The sequence below is a fragment of the Vanellus vanellus genome, assembly GCF_965231255.1.
Source record: "Vanellus vanellus genome assembly, chromosome: 1".
Taxonomy (NCBI): Eukaryota; Metazoa; Chordata; class Aves; order Charadriiformes; family Charadriidae; genus Vanellus; species Vanellus vanellus.
Genome location: NC_138905.1, coordinates 36,936,086 through 36,954,187, shown reverse-complemented (window position 1 = coordinate 36,954,187; position 18,102 = coordinate 36,936,086). Strand labels below are relative to the sequence as shown.

Here is an 18,102-nt window from a genome sequence, read left to right as displayed (position 1 = left end):
AAGAATTTGCCTCCAAGTCAGACTATGCTTTTGTTCTGTTGTTTTATTACCTGCCTGTGCTGTATTCTATTCATTATGTGAAACATTTTTGTTCTCCAATATGTTCTTTTGCAAGCCTGTGGCTCAAAAATATACCTTTTACTCGATCAAATACTTCTTAGCAGTTCCTTTAATGCTTATGGGTCATGGAACATTAGGCACCAAATAAGGGCTGTCGCTAATAGTGCAGAATGAATGGTCCCCCTGCTGCAAGGCCTCACTTATCACTGTCATAAAAGAAGCAAAACAATACAGCGTGGTGGGCACTGGTTTTTGCTGCTCAAAGAAATCAGCAAGGCGCTTGGAGAGAGCCTTGCAGCTGTGTCACAGGTGTTGCGGACTATGTGAAGAATTGCAGCTCTTTTTGCAGGGAAATGTGAGGACAAGGCTTGGGTGCCTGTATCCTTGTGAAACCTCAGCTGCTTTCGCTAAAGGCCAGGATGAAAAAACCCAAGAGGCCAGGGAAGGAGGTGGCTTTATTTTTTATTACATGAAATCTCTCTGCCCAGGAGCCTTTTGGCTTTGATAAAAGAAGAGCTCATCACTTGTAGAGTGCTGTCCTGAAATTCAGAAAATAAAGTAATAGGTTAGATTTATTTTGTGGGCCTTTAATCTAGTAACGTTTTCAACAATCCTAGGAAACAGGTTATGCCATCACATGGATTTGCACTAGAGGATACGGAGTTTATTTGCTCATGTTCCAAATGTCTAGCTTGTAAATAACGTTCTCTAACTTTGACAATCTACATACAGAGCAGAGGAATAAAAAAAAATAATTTACAATCGTGAGTTTGCATCTCAGTGTTCATTGAACCTAGCGTAGAAACCGATGCAATTTTTTGGTGATCAGTTGACCAGATTAACTCATAGACAACCAGCAATATCTACTTATGAACTGTAGTAGTGTTTCCTTCAGATTGCTTTCATACTGTTTTTTAAAACAATTTCATTTGGAAAAGGTTTTGTCAATACACATCAAGTTAAATGCAAGTGGCACTGTACACAACATTTTTTCTTTAATTTAAATTAATTTTGCTTATATAAAACAGAAATGAAATACCCTTATCTCAACAAAAATTCTGTTTTTATCAAAATTAAATTTCAGCAATGAAAAGGTTAGTTGGAATTGCCACCTGCTTAGTCCGAAAGATTTTCTGCTGTTACTTACTGTGTTTCTGTAGACATGTGTTCACACACCTACCCACACACACACTTCATATATTCTGTCCAGACTCCATTAGCAAGAGTTTACAGGCTAAAGACCTGATATTGGATGGTGCTAACTTCCCGATTTGTCTGGATTTGGAGTTGATCCTTTTGTAGGATCTGATTTTCAGTAGAACATTTGTTACAGTTCTAAGCTTTGGCTCAGTTCTCCAAAGCACTAGTGTTACCTGCTGAGCTTTCGCCAAACATGGGATATGAAGTGTAATAAAGAATGAATCTTCTACCGTTTCTCAGTATTTTAAGTGTAAAGCTCACTGCCTTTGGTTTTAGAAGTAAGGTTTGAAAACGTTGAACTCTGAGTATCACCTTCTCTTGGAGAAATAATGCAATTAGAAGCCTAATATAAGATTCACATTGTGTTCTAGTACATAGCAAAAAAATACCATCATTTGCTAAGTGTTATACACATCAAAATAAGAATTAGTTATCTGAAAGACAATGATATTGCGTATGAAACTCAGTTATGACTGTACCCTGGCCCATGGATTGTGCATGTGATGAAAAGAAAGTATTTGCATTTTAATCAGTAAAGTAAGTACTTGAATTAATATAAAATTTTTAGAACAAACAAACTGGAAAAAATCACATAAGAAGACATATATCAAAACATCATCAATAATGTATAAGATGGAGTAGATCAGAGTAATTTTTGATGAAACAGTTTTTAGTTGGAAAACATTGATGGGACTGAACTTTGCTTGTGGAAAATAACTTTTTTGATTAGTTTCCTAGTTTAAAATTGTTTTGAAGAGGTTTCAAAATTGTGGAAACATCCCATTTTGCCTTTTTCCAAACGAAGACTTTAGTCTTTCTTAAGAGAAGCAATTGTTTTGAAATGTTCATTTGTTACATAGTAATATCAGCAATGGCACGAGACTTTAAAATATTTTGACTTGCCAAAGTATGTCTTCTGTTGGCTTTTTTAAGTTGCAAAAGGCTTGAAATGTTGGCCTTTATTTGCCTGTGTATGGTAAAAGAAAGCTGTTGAAATCATGAACATTTTTGTGTGGTAGGAAATTAGTTTCCCACTAAGATCTGTTGCAGTACATGAAAAGAGACAGTATGCAGCTGCCCTAAGGAATCCACTGGGTGCATAAATATGAGTGGAGCATGAGGCATATGTGGTCAAGAGAGGAAATGGCCTTCCCAAACTCCTTGATGCTTCCCATTTTAATGTGCCTAGATTATCCCTTGAGCAAATGTAAGGAGAATAGGCAACTGATGATGGGAAACAACCAGTGGAACACACACACACCACACACACCCCCTCTCCCCCCCCAGGGTTTGAGGATCAAGGGGTCTAAAATAGATTGAGTGGGCTCAGTAAGAAGGCATGGAATAGAACATGCCTGAGAGAGCCTATTGCTTCCAGAAGACATTTGGTGGTGATTTGCTCAGAGAGATGAGCCAATGAAGGATCCTTGCCATTATTTCCTTCGTCCCGGTGTAGTTAATGACCAGCATGCCAGAGCCAGAAGAAAGTGGACAAGGGGGTGTGATCAGTTGGGGGCGGGGGGGGCTAAGAGAGAACATAAGAGGAAGAGGTAAGGAGACCTGTGCATCCAGAGTACCAGCAAGAAGATCTGGAGGAGCTGGAAAGGGACACTGACCTGGAGCTCTTGCAGTACACGTGTGCCTGGGTCTTCATTTCACCAGTGAAGGCACGTGAATCAGGAATCTATGAACCATGCCACAAACAGCAAGTCTGTGCCTGCTGCCTTCGGAGGATTTGCCAGATGTTGTTCTGACATGCCATGGGAGGAGGTCTGAGCAGAGGCTGGCCCTCCCAGGGAATTACAGTAGAGGGGAAGTTATGATAAATCAGTATAGTTTGGAAAACAGAAATGTAGAAAGTTAGAACTCTCACAGTGGGAGAAGCTAGAGGATATGCCAGGAGAGAAACATATTGCAATATAGAAAAAAGTGAGGAAGGTGAGGACACTGTAGCAGGGAAGAGAGATGAGAAATGAGCAACAGAGATATTAAAGCTAGGGCAGAACCCTCTAGACCTACTTGGTAAAGTACAGAATAATAGAAAATAAGAACCAAAAGAAGTCTACTAATCAAAACCTTGGCTTCAGTGCAAGGTTGCTATCTAACCATGCATCCTTAACTCACTTATGCTACCGTATTTCTGGTATGATTTCATGAGAAGCATTCAGCGTCATTTTAACAAGTACTGTATTGCCTCAGGGGCCTTTCTCCTTGAAGAGGCACAGAATAACTACCTTCAGACATTGGTTTTGGCTTGTCTTGCAGCAGCCTCCAAAATTATCTCTCCAAGTGAAAGTGAAATTAAAACAAACAAATATCAAATTCCTTCAGTAAAATCCTGAGAAAGAATACTTGTTCGATATAATATCTAGAGAATTTAAGCTGTGTAAGTGATCTAAGTGAATAACTGAGAGAGCAAAGAGGATTATACAACAACAGAAGTATAAATGCATATACTGTTTAGAATGAATTTGCTCCGGCAGAATATTACTGTTTGTTGGAAAAGAACTTTTCCTTCTTTCTGCTTTTTATTTTGTTTTGAGTATTTCCGCTTTTCAGATTTGATCTTCATCAAATGAATTAATATGGTCTTTATAAAGAAACAGGAAACATTATCAAGTTGCATTGTTATATACTCCAGAGAGATGAATCAATGGTTATTACAATTTCCAGATTAATTTGCATTCTTCCACTGACTTGGTCTTTGGAGGAACAGCAGATTAGCCCTTGATTACTAGGGGGGGAACAATTCACAGTGAATAGCTTATTTGGCAAATAATTTATGACTTAGAATAATTTATTTCCCTAAATGAATTCATTGTATGTTGTACAGGGCTTTTAGGTGAACGATTTTCATTCTATAGATTATTCATAATTCGTGATACAATTTCCATAATTACATACATTTATATACAGGAAACAAGATAGCAGACCAAGTTCTCTCAGTCACTTTACCCTGTTACTGGATGCCCTCCTATGGCAGAGGTTAAGCAAAACTGGAAATCTGCAACAATCAATAGGAATTCTGCAATTTGGGGCCAAATTACACAATTTTCATTGACTTCTTGCTATTCCAAGTATGTATTTTTGCTAGCAAACATTACTTTCAACTTGTATCTGGTCAGCATGGACAAATGTTTATTGCAACTATGGAGCTGTCTGGGTGATATATTTGTTGTTTATCTGCAGAGGGCTTAAGCGCAATGTTTACTACCGGTATCGAACAGCTTTTCCAGTAGTTTTGGCAGCTGCTTGTAGTGGCTGAAGTAGCAGTAGAGTGACAGAGAGAAAGGACAGCATCTGGAAGAGGAGCACACATAACAACTGTATCTGAAAGATTGTGTCTTAAATCAGTTTTATTCAAGGCAAAATACAGGCCTGGAGGCAAGCATGGACTGGTGGGTGTCAATAATGGTGAAGATCTGGAATGAGCATCAGTGGCTTGATAGAATGGTGCAGATCTGGGATGATTATGAGTGGCTTGATAGAAACTTAAGAGTAACAAAGACTACTTCTTTGGTATTTATGGCAGCCATATACCACTATGAGCGCTCTTAAACTATTTAGTAGTATGTGGTAACGCTGCCCAGAATTGCTACCATTCGTATGAGTCTCTAGGTAGCAGTTAAAGTATGGGTAGATAGACTTTTTAAGCTCCTGGGAAGGATATACGTACACTGATAGAGAACCCAGGTCTCAGGCACTAGCTCAGGCATTTGAAGATTTGAGAACGCGGGATTTCAAAATTACAGTAGCTGCTGATAAAATCCATATTTGTCTTTGCTTCTGCACCAGACACCTGAGTTTTTGAACAGAAAGAAGTAATTTTCCATTGAGCTGCAACATCCAGCTGATCACAGTAGAAGACTGTGATTGTTGCCTGGTGGTTGTTGGTTTTGTTTGTCGGTTTGTGTTTTTTTGTTTGGAAGGAACTCAATTCTCTGCTTGGTGGACATTAAAGCGGTGCGATTATTGCTGCTGTCTTGGGAGACTCAGTTCACCTTTCACTATCCTAATTGAGACACTCTCTGGTTACACAATTGGATTGAGGAAAAGGGTTATTTAACTGTTACTGCACCCTGTGCGTTTGGGAGACTGTAAGGGAAATGGTGCTATCTCCTGACAAAGATAGGGTTGGCTGAACAATAATTCCTGGAATTAGGGCTGTCTGATGTGTGCTGCAAACTATCTGGCAGTGCAGAGAAAGCCTTACTGCAATTTACGAAATAATATTTGGAGACTTTCCAAGATTTACAAGTGGTCAGTAAGATATTGATGCAAAATTACAATCTCTAGGGATATCTCATCAGAGATATTTTGTATTCCTATTTTGAGAAAATAAGATGATTTAAAAAAATTAAGTAAAATGTCTTTTTTTTATAGTTCAGATTATTGAAAGTTTCAGGGATCAGTTCATGAGTGCTTCATGGACTATATCATAAATTGTTCACTTGTCACTGAAATATTTAAATAAGAGCACAATGACAGAATGGGAATTAGCATAGGTCACACTTAACGGCTGTATTCATACTGTCATCTTTACCCTTTACAGGACATGAAAGAGAACCAAAGATGATCATGAGATGTTGCACAGTTTGGGATAGGAGCTCATCTTCCCACTTAAAACTTTGTTTATTTTTAGAATGTTTTGTATAATTTTTCCTGCTTTACTCATGAATATTTAGTGAAAAAAAAAAATCAAGGGACATTTCATATACCTTTAAATGATTTTAAAATGAAAATTCTTTAATATGGGATTGTATTTCCCTTCTTGGGGATTTTTAATGGCACTTTTTACAGATTGTATGGAAGTTTTATTAGATTATTCTTCTTCAAAGTAAACTTGAAGCCAAAAGTAAAAATGAAAATACTGTCTTAGGAATCTATGCAAATGTACTGAATTAGAATCGGAAGAAAAAACTGTGACATCAGGGATACAAGTTAAACAACAAATGTCTACTAAAAAGGTTTGAAACTAGCAGTCGGACACTCAGAGACAGAATCGGACTTGCAGGTCTGAAGACTTTCAGTTCACAGCAAGGAGTTCCCACACGCTCTGCGCTTGACTGCCTCTGGAGAAACTGAAGGTCCAAACCGCGTTTAGGTGGGATGGCTGCTGATGCTGAGGAGAGTTGCTTGGAAGAGTCTGCCCAGGTTACTGATTATATTTTGGAAATTTGCCTGCATTCAGCAGTACAGGACCTGAAAGCAGTGCTGGCACAAAGCAGAAGAGTGAACTTTAATGATCGTTTCCTTCAGTTCATGACACTTTTCAAAGTTTCATCGTTGCATTACCTCCTTTTACTTCCTCAACCCTGAGACCCTGTCCCCCCATCCTCACCTCTCCATGCTTCAGCGTGGTCTAGCCTTGTTTCTTTAAGAATTTGAGGAGTTCACCCCTTTTCATGCCTTTTCTGTTTTTCTCTTTCTTCTTCTAAAACTGGCCAGATACTGGGAGTTTAGGCGCCATGTCTTTGGAGTTCTGGCTTACTTTGCTGCAGTTCCTCTGGAAAGCACGAGAAACAGAAATGAAGCAAGTTTGCTATCTGTCCTGTTCCATCTGACTAAAAATATCCCTCCCTCCTCCTTTTTTGCTATTTTTTTAGTGTACACTTTCAGTTTCCACTGTCTACACCCTTTTGAATGTTGTTCAGGTGAGTTACTGGTGGGTTTTTTTCTGAACTGAAGTTTAGTGAAAGGGTGTCCTGCCCATGGTAGGGGGGTTGGAACTAGATGATCTTCAAGGTCCCTTCCAACCCAAACCATTCTATGATTCTACGATTCTACCCTGAGGGGCATGGTTCATTTTTATATTGAGAAAACTGAGCAGTTAAGGTCACTGGTGGTTTGAGGGGAACAGGTGAATAATTGCACTTGAACGTTCCAGTATTTGATATTTTGGACAATGTGTAGCTAATCCCTGTGGTCTGAAAGCAAAGGGAAGCTCAGGCACTGATACCATTAACTGGAACAGTTTTTCCATCTTCTCTTTGTAGTTGGAAAGACTATCTGTTCTGGACTGAGTGACAAGGTTAGTTTGCCCTGTAGTGATTCGAACACTACAGAATAATTTCTGTCGCTAAAAGTCCTGAATTTACTGTGAAGGGACTGTCTTGCAGCAACTGCTGAAGTTAGATATTTGCCTCGTTACGAAGAGTGCAAGAGAGCAAGCTGACTGAGCTCAATTTGTTTATTGATTGGGACTATAAAGTCTGTGACCAAGCCGGGACATAAAGGTGTGTTACCAATTCATCTTTCCTTTGTGATGGGTCAGTGACTGAAATAGAGAAACCTCTGCATCCAGTTTTACAAATCATATTTATATCTTGTCTGTAAAACGTACCACTACAGTTTCCAGCCTTCTTCGGCTGCTTATCTGAAAAGCAAAAGCACAAAGTATTACATTCACAGATCACCCATGTTTGTTATCTCTTTGGCAATCTTGAAAGGGTAAATATGAAAGCACAACGTGTACAAATCCTCTGGCTAGTACCCAATGGAAAAACTAAACATTTTTAAAAAATCGGGAAGAATAACGGTCATAGGAAGTTCAGCTAAATCTCTTGAGAGAAATCCTTTAGTGTTGTGGGGTTCGTGTTCATAATGTGCCAGCATAGTCTTATAAATGTTTGAATTGTACTGAATTAAAATATTAAAATAAGTAAAATAAAAAGAAAGCGGTGCAATACTATTGAAATTAATTGCTAGGATACAAAAAGAACCACAAGTAATTTTTATCCTATTCAGCCAGCGCAGCTATTGGCCAGTGTGATTCAGCCATTTACTTCCAACTAGCTGCATTATTTGGCCATCATAAGAAAGAAACAGAAAATGTCTAACTAACTGACATATGATTTCTATCTAGGAACAGGAAAAAAATAATTGAAAATTATTATTCTTATTAACACACAATGAAACCAGGAGGGATTATTTGATCCTGTATTTTGAATTGTTTAAATGCCCTAATTGCCACAATGCACAAAACTATACCGGAAGATCATTCTGAGGCAGTAAAGTAAGCAAGAAGAAAACAAAAATGAAAATTATCATAAAAATATTTAATCAACTTATGTAATTTTATGGAAAATTTCATTTGGCCAAAAAATCAGAAAATGAAATTCAAATTCACAAATAAATTTACTTTCACCAACATCACAGAAAATATTTGCAAATTATTTCTCATTTGCATTCTGAAGAGGTTTCTGGGAAGATTGTTAATCAAAGCCAGTGAAAAATTAAGCTGCAATGAAATAAGGGCGCAGATCTTCTCTTAGACTAATAAATGGTAGGAAAAAAAAAAGAAATTATATTCTTTTTCGGTAGGGAAAGATCATTGGTGGAGTTCAGAAGAATCTGTGCTAAGCCTGTCTGTTCAAGATGCTCATAAATGATCTGGAAAAAGAGGTGAATAGTGAGGTGACAAAGTGTGCTGATACTAATCTATTCAGTGAAGTGAAAATGGAAATTAACTGAGGGGAGTTACAAAAGATTTCACAATACAGAGGGACTGTGTGATAAGGTGCCAGATGAAATTCGGTGTTGATAGATGTATAGTGATGCACATTGGGAGAAAAAGCTAACTTTACATACATAATGATGGGGTCCAAATGAGATATTTCCACTCAAGGAAGAAATCTTGGAATTATAATAGATCGTTCTATGAAAAAGTCATCTCAGTGCTTAGAAATAGCCATGGATTCAACAGTGCACAAAGGCGGCACTTAAATGAAAAGAATTGCTAGGAAAGGAATAGAGAACAAAGCAGGCAACATCATTACGGCATTGTACAAATCTCTGGTCTGTCTTCACCCTTAATGATTTGTACACTTCTAGGGTTCTAGGCCTGAAAACCATACAGAAGAATTAGAAAAGATAAAGAGAAAGAAGATGTGATTCATAAAAGGTGTGTAATGACGTTTTTAAATACACGGAGCGTGACTCTCTATGCCAGTGTACTTCAGCCTGAAAAAGAGAGGTTTGACTAGCCCAGCACTGAAGATTTCTATAGGTAGGGAGAGTTCGTAACGGAATTACCATTACGTGCTTTATTTTATACTGTTCCTTAGGTATCATTATTCACCATTGCCAGAGAGAGTATATTGAGTTATATGAACATTTGATCTGGCATATATGCCTCTTCTCCTTTTGTTATGTCTTGTTACTATGAAGAGAAACAAAATGAAACATTTTCTTGTGATTCCGCGTTCACTTCTCAACTAAGAGTGGACCAGTATTTTGGACTGAAAAAAGAATGATATGTCTTTCTGTCTGTCTATCTGTCTATATACCTGCACAATAGTTATCTTGACCTTGCCTGTGTAATCTGTATAATCAGTATCGTCTATTGTATTCTTGAAAGGGAGACTTTTCTCCTCCAAGTATGACCTGATAATAGCACATACTAGGGACGGAAAGCCAATGAAGTCCATGTATAATTTTATATTTTACTCAACATCTGGAAGATAGTTTGAAATGTGGTGTTCATAGTATAAACGTACACCTCCATTTTATTTGCCTACCGCTTCACTATTTTATATGATTAGTTGCAGTTTGACCAGTTCACTGTTGTAATTGAGATTTGCATTTGAGATTTCCATTCAATTAGGAGATGCAGCGTAAATAACTATTGCACAACTTGAATTAGGATGAGGACAAAGGAGATATACTCACACAGCCTTAATTTTTTGCAAGCAGACAGCAGTCTATATGAAGCCTATTTTAGTGTCAGTAGAGTGTTTAATTACATGAAATGAGTAACGCTGTGTTTAATTTGTGTAAATTCTCAGAGAAAAGTAAAACCAGCTGTCATTGAATATTTATGAGCTAAGGAAATTAAGAATTTGGCTGATGAGAGGTATTTCTGAAAAGTCCAGTCTTTCTGATTAACGCCATATATATATATATATACACACTCTTTTGGAAAGAAACCATTTTGTAAAAAGTTCTTCTTGTTTTAGAATAAGAAGATACACACACGGAATTAATCTGATATAGTTAATATCTTTTAAATAAACACCTTTTCCCAGTTAACGTTTGTCCCTGGCTTTTGGAATAACTATTTCATAATTTTGTACTTACTTTGAGTAATCAGAAATACAGTGATATTCCGTACACCTCCCTGTGTATGTTTTCCAGGTTCAATTCCACCTCTACATTTCAAGTCTGAACCCCAAATGGAGAAATTAAAATGGCTATTTTTAAATGAGCATATTGCTATAAAAGGCATCTCTGAAGAAAAATGGAGAGAAGATAATTAGAGAGACACGTATTGCTGGGGTAGGAAGTAAATAGAAACGACACACTAAGTCATGATGTGGATGGGTGGGAACATTAAGTCTTGTAAGGTATCTTTGTTACAGTAAATCACAGATTTGCGGGAGGCTGACGTGGCATGCCTAAATATGGAAAGGTTTGTTATACTGCGTTACTGAACACCTAGCCTAAATGCTGATGGTGAATTCCATAGCCTGAAGAAATACTGGATGAAGAGGGTCCTCCCCATTGCCTGTTGTCAAGTTTCTGCTCGGCAGTTTCACACGGATGTCTGTAGGTCTTGTACTGAAAGAGACAGTAAATGGGTATTCCCTAGAAGAATAATCAGGGACCGGAGAATTTGTGAAAGCAGAAACCACAATAATGTTTAGAGATCACAGTTGACTCCAAATATGTTGTCCAAAACCACCTAAAATTTCCACTGTACCTTTTAACATTGAAAAGATGGATTGTGAGAAAGATGAAGTGTAAAGAAGCTAATTGAAGGGAGCAGCAGTACGGACAAAATGGCTTGCAGGTACCCTTGATACATTTAAATAAACTATAAAATTAAGTATTAGAAGGAGAATACTTTCAAAATACTGAAAACATGTTAAACTGCAACCAGAAAGTGTTAGAACTCATAGACATGCATGTCATGTCCAAATGAGGAAGGCGGAAATAAATGTAAACTTGGCAGTTTAAATGTAAAATTGGAATGAAACAAGCCAAAACACATTCTGAGGGACAACTTGCTAATGGAAACCTACAAATAACCCCTGCCCCCCACCCCCATCGGAATTGGGAAGACTGCCAGAGAATCTTGGAGATAGCTAGGTAGGTAATGAAAGTCATTGGGTGTAATAAGGCCGTTGTGCAGAAAATCTGAATTAATTGTACGCATTTGTGTTCACTGCAGAGAGGGTCAGGAAAACACCTACTCCAGAGTAATTGTTTATGGATGATAAATCTGAGGAACTATCTCAAATTAAAATGTCAATAAAAGATGTTTTGGAGCAAGTCAATAAAATGAATAATATCAAATCACCATGATCTAATGGCTTTCATCCAAATGTTTGAAGGAACTTGAAGGAAGTTGCTGAGCTACTAATAGTAATATGCAACCTACAATTTTGAATGAGTAGAAGATAAAAAATGGGATTCCAGTGTTTAAAATGGGGTCTCAGGATGATCCTGTGAATTACACACCAAGAAATCTGACATTTGCCATTAGCAATTTGATAGACGTTATAAAGAGTAGAATTAGTGGGCACATAGATAAATATATAAATATATGCAAAAAGCACCAAAATGGCTTGGAAACTAGAAGGATGTAATGAATAAAAAATCTAGAGTTCTTTCAATGTGTCAGTAAACATAGGATAAAGATGATCCAGATGATACAATGCAGTTAGAACTGTGAGTTTATGACAAATTCCTTCAACAAAGACCCACATTGCCACCTTAGTAAAAGACTGCTAGTTAGAAATCAGTGTTTTTTTCAGTAGTTACAAATAAAGTCCTGCAGAAGTCTGAGCCTCTGCTGTTGAGCATATTCATAAATTTGAATTTCACAAACTCATAAATTATTCAGAAAATGATATGAGTATTGTAGCAACAAAGTTTGCAGACAAAATAAAATAATGCCTAGTATTTAAAACAGTCTGTGATGAGATTTTGATGGTACAATACTGAGTTACTGGGTGATAAGATGGCAAATGAAATTCAGTGTCAATAAATACCAAGTGATGCATGCAGAGGAAATGGTCTTAACTACACATACAGAATAATGACCTCAAAATTACCATTTCTATTATCATTTAGCAATATTAGAATCACAGCAGATATCTCATACAGAATGTCACCTCCATGCTGAACACTGAAAAAGAGAAGTAGATATTGAAAATTTAGAGATAAAGTTTTGAGAACAAACACTGGAACTTCATTAATCTACTGCAATTACATGTTGCACAGGCTTGTTTGAATACTACACACATGATTCATTCATTCCATCACAGAAAGGTGTAGCTGAACTAGAAAGGGTACAGGGAATTTAGCCAAATATGGACCAGAGGGGTGGAGCAGCTATGCTACTAGAAAAGGCAATGTAAATTAGGACTCTTCCCTTTGGAAAACAGCTGTGAAGAAATGTGAAAACATGCACAAAATCATAAATAGTCACTATTTTTGTTATGCTACAACTAAGGAACACCAACTTAACGTAGCAGTTTAAGACAAAGAAATGGAAGTGCTTTTTCATACAAATGATAAGTAAATTCTAACACTCACCACTACAGGATATTTTGAAAGGCAAACACAGAGATGATTTCTGAAAGCGATGAAAGTAAATTATGGAAAATAGGCCATTTTTAGTTATTATTTTTCTTGGTCTCGGTATGATATCAGACCCAGTGAATCCCTACACTGCTGGCTGTCATATGAGGGAAAGATTTGGTGTGATCTCTGTCCTCTGTTGGTGATTTTTCAATACAGGACAGTGGCCAGACCGAGAAGTTTGAAAGCTGACGTCTCAAAGTTCACGAATGAACATGGAGGACCTCATTCTCAACAGCTTTGTGCAGACTTTCCCATGCGGTTGTCAGCACTTATGCAAAGAACATCTAATGTAGTGCCACTCTTCTTTGGAAATGTACCTTTTTTTTTTTTTTTTTTGGCTGGAATAGTGTTAATTTTGTTCACAGTAGCTTGTAAGTTGTGTTTTGGATTTTTGATGAAAACCGTGTTGACAACACAGGGATGTTTTCGTTATTACTGAACAGTGCTTACACAGTGTTCAGAAGCTTTTGGGCTTCTCCTGCTGCCCTGCCAGCGAGGAGGCTGGGGGGCACAAGAAGTTGGGAGGGGGCACAGCTGGAACAGCTGGCCCCAGCTGACCAAAGGGATACCATGTGATGTGCTCAGCAGTAAAACCTGGGCGAAAGAAGGAGCAAGGGGGGGTGTTCGGAGTTATGGAATTTGCCTTCCCAAGTAACCGCTATGCGTGGTGGAGCCCTGCTTTCCTGGAGATGGGAAGCAGCGTAAGAATTCCTTGCTTTGCTTTGCTTGTGCAATCAGCTCTTGCTTTACCTGTGAAACCGTCTTTATCTCTGTCCTGGTTTGAGGTAAAACAGAACCAATTTTGTTCAGTAACTTCGCTTCTTAGCTGAAGAACCCATGAGCTTTCTCCTTTTAGCCTTCTGATTCTCTTTGCCATCCCACTGCGGGGGAGCGAGTGAGTGGCTGCGTGGGGCTGAGCTGCTGGCTGGGGTTAAGCCACCACAGGCGGTTTTACAGTACTGACACACATGTCATGATGTTTCCAAACAGCAGCCTTGAGTCCAGTATCTTGTTTTCTGTGATGATCCAGGTATTTAATATGTTCATTGCATAGGAATCCCTTCACTCATGAATCCTTTGAGCATTGTGCAAATTTTTTTTTTTGATGGCTCATTGTGCTGAAGAGTAAACAAATGTGTTTTAACCAAAAATGTCTGATGGCATAGTATAGCTTCAGATTCGGTGTGCATTTTGCAATTTTACTCCAGCTAACAGAATGTATAGAAGGGAATGCTTTCTCGCGCGTTGCGGAGATATCACGTACGTATTGTTTACTTATAGGGTAATATTAATACTTAATTATGTGTGAAGCAGTGACAAAGCTGGGTAATTATGCTGAAAGGACAATGTAATTATCCAGGCTCGGCCCTCTCCTCCCTTTGAGGAAAGGAAGGGAATAGAAAAACTGGAAAGTTTGTGGTCTGACAGCTGTATTTTATCTGCAAGGAATTTCCTCTGTGCTTGGACTCTCTTTAAAGTAACCAGGGGACTTGGCCTTCGGTCTCCTTTGTGCAATGTAGAGATACTTAATCTCCTGCTAAATGAACTAACTGGAATAACAGAAGCAGTGCAGCTGCAGGGGCACGGAGCTATATTTAGGCTGGCTGCTCCATTACATACCAAGCACAGGTCTGTCCCGAGCACCAGCATTGCTAGTTCCAGAGAGACAAGTGAGACTATAGGCAAGGCAATTTTTTTTTATTTTTTTTTTTTTTTGAGTGCTGCTTCAGCAGAGCAAAGTTTTCACTATATGTTGTTTATAAATTATAGGAATCATCACCGGGATACATATTTGGAAATACATGACATTTAAAAGGAAAATACTACGTTTAGAACCAACTGCGTTTAAAGAAAAGTATTTCATTCTTTTATCCTTACGTGTATCCAAAGCTTTGGCATTCTGGAGCTCTTCTGGAAGGATATCTAAATTACACATTCCAAGCAAGGAAGGGATGAGGCTGGGAGGAGGGGAACATGCAGGTGGAATGCTTCACATCACCACCACTATGTGGGGTTTTGTCCATTAGAAGTCAATTATGCCTGCTGTATCCATGTGCGGGCAGTTAGATTAATTTCAGTAGAAGTTTTATAAAGTAGATTATGTGAAAGAGAGGTTTTTCCTAATAATAATTTCAGAATCAAGATTTCCAATTCATACACACTGGGGAAAGAAGATGCTTAATTTCACACCTGAAGCCCAAGTGAAATAAAAACCGCATATGCATCTGTCAGTGTTACAAATTGTCATAAAATATCTAGGAACCAGGACTGATTTCCATGTGGGTGCTATTTTGCATTGCTTCTGTCTCTGAGTAAGAGGGAAGGTGAATTAATTGAATACTGCTCTTGAAAAAAACAAAGTTGTTTATAGTAGCAAATGAAGCTCTTCTAGATAATGAAACCCGCTGTGTTTTTAAATCATAATGTTATCTAGCCTAAAAACCAGAAAGAATATTGCAGTGCATTTTTCTTCTTTGATTAGGTTCAGGTCTGTATTCCTGGAAGTAGTGTCTCGGTCTGTAGAACTTGCTGGCGCTGGCAACTCACTCCTCCTGGATTTTGTCAAAGTAGAATCAGTGATGTTTACTAGTTTAGTGAATAAGATCAACCTTATTCTTACAGAGTAAAATGCATCTTTCTTTAATATGCTGAATATCTGCAAAATGGAAGTCAACATTTAAGAAAAGCAATATATAACTGACCGAGTCCTCTCTCTAGAAGTGTCTGATTTGTCTCCCAAATGATATGTTCAGCTCCTGTAGACAGATTTCCTTCAGCTGTGTGCATTTTTATCGTGATCATTATTGTGGGAAATAAAAAGAAAGCGTTACCTGCCAGACTGTTTCCATTGATAGCCATGAGAACTGGAGGAGTCCTGGCTCGTCTGCGTATTCTCTGTGTGTCCTGAGGGCAGGAGAGGAGGATGGCTAGATCTAACCGTGTTTCTGGAGAGAACCGATTGAGTTCCCTCAACATTTTGGATGTCGTGTTTTTGACCTTCCAGTAGAGAATCATAGCATCATAGAATCATAGGATCACAGCATCACAGAATCTTCTAGGTTGGAAGGGACCTTTAAGATTATCGAGTCCAACCTCACATTGCCAAAAACACCAATAAACGAAGCCCCTAAGCACCACATCTACCTGTCTTTTAAATGATACCTCCAGGGATGGTGATTCAACCACTTCCCTGGGCAGCCTGTTCCAACGCTCGACAAACCTTCCTGTGAAGAAATTTTTGCTAATATCCATCCTAAACCTCCCCTGGAATAATCAAGACTAACTGAAATGTTCAGATTTATTGGTCAGACATAGGACTGGTCCATACCCATTATAGCTCCAGCGCAGTGTTATGATGGTACTGAAAGAACAATACTGAGAATGAGAATGCAGTTTTCCCTGTGAGACTGAAGTATTGTCATATGAATTCTCAAAACTGTGAACTGAGGATTGAACTGAAATCTGACATAACAGACTAATTTCCATGTTGTGTCACACCATGGACAGCTTTAATTTCTGTGTAACTGGAGGAGACCTGAGTCTAGGCAGAAGATATGTTTTTGTTTCCCGTTCAGGCTGCAGAAGTAAAGATTTCACAGTTTGAACTGGAGATGGTGTATTTTCGCCCAGTGTAAACCTGCATGAATTTCTTTGCACTTAATTATTTAGGCAGTGTCTTTGATTCTTTTTCCCTCTAATTTTAATGTTGGGATTTCACCTAGATATCACTGATGCTGATATTTTTCTCTTCGATACCAGTTCTTACTTTACAGTGTTTAATTCCTAAAGCAGAAGTAGAAGTTCAATTATATATTAAAATCAAGGATTTTTTTCATTTAACTGTCAAAATTATTTTTTTATTAAGCCTTTCGTTTTTTATATATATATATTTTTTGTAGGTTACAATCTTTTGAGCCAGCCACAAGCCCGAAGAACTGTTCTGAGCACTTAGGAAGGAACCAGTACAGCCCTTTCACTGATTTGCTCTGCCTGTTTTTGTAGTAAAGGCCAAATTTTAGGCATCTGCTTAACTTCCTGCCCAATGAATACCTTCAGTGAAACTGCTAGGGACTGGTTATTAAAATCCATCCCACAGGTTGGAAATTCTGTGGCAGTTCCCCCAAATGTAGAAGAAAGCAACCTCTGGTATTGCTGCGCTGAAAGGCTGACAGAGCCTGCGTGTCCCAAACGCTGCCATCCTCTGCTGCCCAAGCGGGGCAGGTACCACTTCTGCGACAGTTTAATCGTACTGTTTAGATGACAATGGAGCTTGACTTTGTAAATAACAGGTTTGTAGTGTTCTGTGGTTAACAGGCAGATGAAAGCAGGTATCATTTCACTTGAAATCCATACCTGACAGTTTTGAAGACTGCAAGTCTTTTTCAGGCAAATTATTTTGATATCCTGTTCCCTCTGGATGTTCGTATGTAAAGACGCGCCGTAGCTGAGGCAGCATTGTGCTCTGGACATATAGGCATTGGCCGCAATCTGGCATTCATCAGATCTCCTGACAGGCTTATGCACGGCTGTTTACCTTTACAGGACCTAATGCGTCCTGAACATTTAATTGGCTGTGGGGATGTTCTGTCTTTAGCATTATTTTCATATGCAGCTTTCTGTTTGACAGAATATTGCTATTGTAACTGCTAGGGAAATTAACCGGTAATAACTGATGCTATTACCAGGCAGTTAATCTGCAAAAGGCCAAGAATTAAGAGTTTTGCTATTTATGTGGCACACTAATTTTTCTGCAAAAGGAAATCCGCATTGATGAATAATTTAAATCCCAGTCTCCCTGCAAGTCTATAATCACGTGCCCTACAGAGACTGGAGTACATTCTACTGTGAGCATTGTGCAAAAGATTAGTAGCTCCGTGGTGGCAATGCTGCTATAACAGTGTGAATTGCACTTTTAATTTGTCTTCCCATCTGACAGAGCATCTCATTATACTTTACAAAATCTATTTTAAATTATACTTTTAAAATTCTCAGTTGAAGAATATTTACATAAAAAAGGTGAAGATTAAATAAATTGTTTTAAGTCATATCAGCAAATCATTTTAATGAGGATTTCCTTTCTTCTTGCATTTGGAAAAGAATGTACATTTTATTCTCACCATGTTTAGTTCCAATCAGTCAAAACCAGCAATGACTGGATACAATTTTTTTACAATACAGTCTAGATGTGAAATGTGTGATAAGCCCTACTTTGTGTCATAAAATTATGCAGACTCTCTAATAACTAACTTGTTA

General features: G+C 38.1%; 1 protein-coding gene across 1 annotated transcript in view; it reads left to right on the top strand.

The window, feature by feature from the left end:
• Positions 1-9,204: 9,204 nt before the first annotated feature.
• The window catches only part of TAFA2 (TAFA chemokine like family member 2), a gene marked incomplete at its 3' end in the record, with an annotated part of 80,357 nt that continues 71,459 nt past the window's right edge, over positions 9,205-18,102 (top strand). Inside the window, exon 1 of the mRNA XM_082498632.1 lies at positions 9,205-9,268. The remainder of the gene's footprint in view (positions 9,269-18,102) is intronic.